The 6073-nt window shown below is 47.2% G+C and overlaps 1 long non-coding RNA gene across 2 annotated transcripts in view; it reads left to right on the top strand.

Moving 5' to 3' along the window:
* The first annotated feature begins 2988 nt into the window (after positions 1-2988).
* The window catches only part of LOC115076214, a 1112347-nt gene continuing 1109262 nt past the window's right edge, over positions 2989-6073 (top strand). For both annotated transcript variants that reach the window (XR_003852699.1, XR_003852700.1), the window contains exon 1: positions 2989-3107. This is a non-coding gene — a long non-coding RNA (uncharacterized LOC115076214). The remainder of the gene's footprint in view (positions 3108-6073) is intronic.

Below are 6073 nucleotides of genomic sequence, written 5' to 3'. Positions count from 1 at the left end.
GGATAGAGATGATTACTTATTTATTAGCCATATGAAAAGGTAAGTTGCATGCTGTTGAAACTACTAAGGAAGGGATACTCGTTTGCTATGTCTGGCGTGCTGTTTGTTGGCTTTCTTGAACTAATCCTGACTTGACATCTGCAGTTGGGTATTGGAAGGTAATTCAGCACCAGATCAGAAAATGGAAACTTGCTGGAGTAACATTTAACAGAAAAATCAAAGAAATTGTATTGCATAATAGAGACAATAGATCTGAAGCGACAGCCTCAGTTTATAGGAAAAAGAAGGAACATGTAGAGTAAATAAAAACATGTTATTGCCAGTTCATGAACATATAGATAGGCATATCAGGAGTAATTCCCAAAAGGATTTACATGCATAAACCTTAGTTTATGTCCATAAATTGCCTTCTGAAAATCAACTAGTGGTGGTTGGGTGTGTGTGTGTGACTTTGCATGTATAGATCCCCACCCTTGTGGGGAGTGTTCTAGGGGCAGAATTGGGCAGGGAAAGCATTTATATGCATACTTTGTGTTCAAAAATATGCACATACTGTAAATGTACATGAAAAAACATACCCCTGCTTGAGAGCAGATGGCCTGAACAGGAGTCACATGGTGTTTTTGTGACTTTGCCGTTCAGCGTTGTCCCTAGTTCCGAACTCAGAATATGGGGGGGGGCGGGCAGGGGTTCCACTGCCAGGTATACTCCCAGGGTTACTGCAAGAGGCCTGGGAAGAGGGGAAGGGGGCCGTAACCCTGGCAGGGAGGCTTCGGGGTTGCTCCCGTCTGCCCAAGCGGGACCCCGAGGCTTGTGGCTGGCTAAGGGCGGGAACACCTCACTACTCCCGTACACGCGCTCCATGGAGGGTGTGCGCCACTGCCCGAAAACAAAAGCCTAAATATGAACCAGCAGGGCCACACTAATTGCCCTGAACAGGAAACATGGGGGGAGGGACTATTTCTGGCCATCCCTTTCCAATCCGGGAGGTTGGCGTTAGACTTCCTCCAAACAATATTCAATGTTTAATGGTTGATTGTTATTGTTCAATGTTCTATGTAAAAAACCCCGGTCTAACCTCCCAGACCAGGGCAACCTTTTCGTTACTTGTAAACCGGATTGATTTGTATTGCATACAGGAATTCCGGTATATAAAAATAAAAAATAAATAAATAAATAAATAAATAAATATACTTCTTACGACTGTGGTCCTGCATCCCGCAGGGCCACACTAATTGGCCTGAACAAGAGTCGCACAAGCTGTTGCGGTGACATAGCTGTCCAAAAGTGCTTTCCCAAATTCCGAGCTTAGAGTAGGGGGGGGGGGGGGAGGGGAGGGGCAGGGGCTCCACTGCCAGGTGTGCTCCCCTGGCTAAACATCAGAGGCTGGGAAGGAGGGAAAGTGGACCGTAACCCTGCTAGGTAGACTTCGGGGTTGCTCCCGTCTGCCCAAGTGGGACCCCGAGGCTCGTGGCTGGCTAAGGGCAGGAACGCCTCACTACTCCCATACACGTGCTTCATGGTGGGCATGCGCTACTGCCCGAAAACAAAAGCCTAAATATGAATCAGCAGTGAAGGCTGGGGTCTGCCGAGAAACTTGGGGGAGGGACTATTTCAGGCACTCCGGGAGGGTGGCATTAGTCCTCCCTCCTGACAAGATCTAAGATACGACTGTGGCCCTGCATCCCGCCGGGCCACACTAATTGGCCTGAACAGGAAACATGAGGGGAGGGACTATTTTCTGGCCATCCCATTCATATCCGGGAGGGTGGTGTTGGCCTTCCTCCTGACAATATGCAAAACATGTCTTACGACTGTGGTCACATGGGGGGAGGGCCTACTTCAGACCATACGAGAATATGCTGGGAGAGGAGCATCAGCCCACTCTCCCTACAAAGTATTAAACCAAGCAACTATCGGTACCCTGCATGCCGCAGGACACACAATGTGGCGAAATCAACTGCGTCCTGCATCCCGCAGGAGACAAAATGGCCTGAAGAGAGGTCACAGAGTCGTGACATGGCTGTCCACAGGTGTTCTTTTAAGCCCAGAGCTTTGGGAAAGAAGGGGGGGGGGGGAAAGGCGTATTTTCAGACCATACGAAAATTGCCCAGGAGAGGGGCACCAGCCCACTCTCCCAATGAAATAAAAGGCGAACAACTGTGCCCTGCATCTCGCAGGACTCACTGTGTAGCGAACCCAACTGTGCCCCGCATCCTGCGGGGGAACACAGAGAAAAATGGCCTGAACAAGAGTCACAGAGTCGTGACATGGCTGTCCAGAGGTGTTCTTTTAAGCCCAGAGCTTTGGGAAAGAAGGGGGGGAGGGCCTATTTCAGACTGTACAAAACAAACGCCCGGGAGAGGGGCACCAGCCCACTCTCCCACCGAAATAACAGTCAAATAACTGTGCCCTGCATCCCGCAGGGGACACAGAAGAAAAGGTCTGAACAAAAATCACAAGGATGTGACGCAGCTGTCCGGAGATGTACCAGCCAGCAGGGGCCTATTTCAGATCGTAGAAAAAAACGCCCGGGAGAGGGGCACCAGCCCACTCTCCCACCGAAATAATAGTCAAATAACTGTGCCCCGCATCCCGCGGGGGAACACAGAGAAAAATGGCCTGAACAAGAGTCACAGAGTCGTGACATGGCTGTCCAGAGGTGTTCTTTTAAGTCCAGAGCTTGGCCTATTTCAGACCGTACAGAAAAACGCCCAGGAGAGGGGCACCAGCCCACTCTCCCACCGAAATAATAGTCAAATAACTGTGCCCCGCATCCCGCGGGGGAACACAGAGAAAAATGGCCTGAACAAGAGTCACAGAGTCGTGACATGGCTGTCCAGAGGTGTTCTTTTAAGTCCAGAGCTTGGGGAAAGGATCTTGGGAGGACTACATTTCCCAGGTTCTTTGAGCCAAGGACAAGCCAATGGGAGAAAGGAGAGAGGCTTGATTATACACCTGAGAATGGCACCAGGGGAATGCACACACCAGATCCCATGATGACGGAGGAGGAAGTTTAAAGGGAAGCTCAGCTCCTGCGATGAGGAGGAAGTTATGGAAATGGAGGTCCTTGTAGTGGAAACTATTAACACTAACATGGAAACAGAGTAAGTGGGATTACTCTAAGTTTTGTTTGATTTTTTTTCCCTGGTTTGTGTTTTGTTTTTTTTTAAGGACTGTGGCCTGCAGCACAACTGAGGGGAGAAGGGGGAGTGTTGTGCTACTGCCTAGCAGGGCGGTTTGCTGGCCGGAAGATTAAGCTCATTTGTCTCCACCAATGAACTGAGGGGGTTCTGGAAACTTGTGTAGTATTTTTTTTTGTTCTTGAACTGTAAAGGTGTGGTGGACACAAACCTCTTTTTGTTCTTGCATTGCTGTGGGATGGAGCTAGAAAAACTTAATGTGGTGCATGGAGTCCTGCAGGGTGAAACTGCCTAGAGGAGTCTGACCTGTGGATAGCTGAGCTGGTGATATGCCTTGACTGGTGCCTCGGACAGTATGTGTACACACAAAATGAGGGCTATTATTTCAAATCTTGGCACAGCTACAGTACCGGTGGGAGCTCTCTCTTTTCTGATGTATCCTGAATTTATAATCAAACTGTGTTTTGCTCATAGTGAATGTGCATATTTTTGGTACATTAAAGCTGGGATTAATATCTCCCCTGATAATTATGATTAATACTTTGATGCTAAGATATGGGCTTAGTATTTTGAAGGGATGCGGTGGTTAATTTACTATCAGCACAGCAATCTTTCACTTTTGAGACCAAACAAAAACGCTGATTCTGCCTCAGGAGACTAAATAGTTGTAAGTGGTAAACGAATACCTAGGGAATACTTGCTCTGCATATTTGAGATTTAATGACCTAGTGAGTATTCCTGTTGGAGCTAATTGAATCATGCTGACCATTCACTTTTTATTGGTCAGTAGAGAAGTAAAAAAAAAACAACCCATGGTTATCCAAAGGTGTCTGAAATTGTATTTTCTTAGACAGCCTTCTCTCTTAGCTTTCTAACCAGTAAAATTAACAGGATTTTATCAATTTTGGATATACTTGGAATATGTAGGATGACTGGAGCTGCATGTATTTCTCTTCACATTTGGCCATTCGGTGGGTCATTTTTGAAGGGGCTTTGGATAATAAAAATAACTCAATATGTGGATAAACTTGTGTACATAAGTCAATGTTTATCTGGACTGAGTGGAAGCACTCCCAGAGCTGGAGGTTTGCACTTAGGCACATACTCTACTTGCATTTTCAGAGGGACACATATATTTCCCGAAAAAATCTCTGCACACAATTTAGCAGATATATCTGTCCACAGGTAGGCTTGCTGGGATAATTTTCAAAAGGGAAAGCAAGCACAGACATTCACATATGTGCATACCTTCCTTTGAAAACTAGTGCAAGCTGGGGTAGATTTTATAAATGTACGCGTTGGCGTACTTTTGTTCGTGCACCAGGCGCGAACAAAAGTACGCTGGATTTTATAAGATACGCGTGTGGCCTATAAAATCCGGGGTCGGCACGCGCAAGGGGGTGCACATTTGTGCAACCTGCGCGTGCCGAGCCCAGTGCGCGCTGCCTGTTCCCTCCGCCTCCCCTCACCTTCCCCCCCCCCCTAACCCCCCCCCCCCCCCCCCCCAGCCCTATCTAAACCCTCCCTACCTTTGTTGGCAGATTTACGCCTGCAGAAAGCAGGCGTAAATCTGCATGGGCTGCTGGCGCGCCATCACCCGACCTGGGGGCTGGTCCGGAGGACTCGATCACGCTCCCGGGCCCGCCCCGAAACGCCGCGTCACTCGCGGCACACCCCCCTCCATGCAAGCCCCGGAACTTACGTGCATCCCAGGGCTTGCCCGCGCCGCCGAGCCTATGCAAAATAGGCTCGGCGCGCGCAGGGGGGGTTTGGGGTAGGTTTTCGGGGGTACGCGCGTATCGTACGTGCGTACCCCTTTGAAAATCTACCCCTTTATGCACAAGTTTGGCATCGCATGTATGCAGGCTCTTCAGAATTGCCCCCTGGGTGCTCTGTAAAGCTGGGCTGGTATGAATTTTTCATACAATACTGACCATTGCTGGCAAGTGGTTTTAAAAGGATGGGTACAAGAGAGAGATTTTTCACGAGGGCATGCAGTACAAAAAAAACCTCAGATTTGAACAAAAACTCATCTGTTTAAAACTGATTAAGAGTGAACAGCAAAATCAATTCTTATAACACTATAAGCTTACAATTGGAGTAAATGCTGGAATTTGTATTAACAGGAAACAGAATTGCGATAGTCTGAATTGTCAGTGATTAAGCTGCACACTGAAAATATAGCACAAATGGCTTTATTTCTTTATGATATCTATTTGCTGGTAGATGGGGTCAAGTTTACCTTCTGCTGAGACAACAGATGTGTAAAAGTTTTCAGCATAAAACTGCACAATTTAAATAGGAAAAACCAAACTGTAACTGGTCCTTTCTACAAACATATGGAAGAAATTGGATGTGTAAATAATACCTCAAGAGGGCTCACCTGGGTTTTCTTTTTTCCGGTGTGTTCCCAGCTCTATCCTGGAGGTCCGATATTCAGAATATCTAATGATGAACATGCAGGCAACAGATTTGCATACATTGTGTCTCCAGCGTATGCAAATCTATTTTATATTATTCAGAGAGACTACCTTCAGACTGAATTTTTTGGAGTTGCCTCCAAGTCTGGGCTGGGGAACATGTCTCTGGCTGCTGCTACAGTATCCCCCAAAAGATTTCCTCTGTTTAGATAAAAGTTTTAAACCCCTTCTTGCCCCTGTCCTGTCTTGGCTCTGTATCAGGGCTTCTCAAACCTGTCCTGGGGTGCCCACAGCCAGTCGGGTTTTCAGGATATCCACAATGAATATGCATGAGATAAATTTGCATATTCATTGTGGGGTTCACAGGACAGGTTTGGGGAAGCCCTGCTCCACACATACCCCTTGAAAGGGTCTCAGATTGAAGCGGAACGTGTATGCCCATGAACCATTTCCCAGTTCGATAAGCTCTGAAAAATCTTTTATCATTTCCATGTTGCATTCATTGAAATG

Source organism: Rhinatrema bivittatum, chromosome 14 (genome assembly GCF_901001135.1).
Source record: "Rhinatrema bivittatum chromosome 14, aRhiBiv1.1, whole genome shotgun sequence".
Lineage (NCBI taxonomy): Eukaryota > Metazoa > Chordata > Amphibia > Gymnophiona > Rhinatrematidae > Rhinatrema > Rhinatrema bivittatum.
The sequence above is the reverse complement of the archived record's forward strand: the minus strand, read 5'-3'. Positions and strand labels throughout refer to the sequence as shown.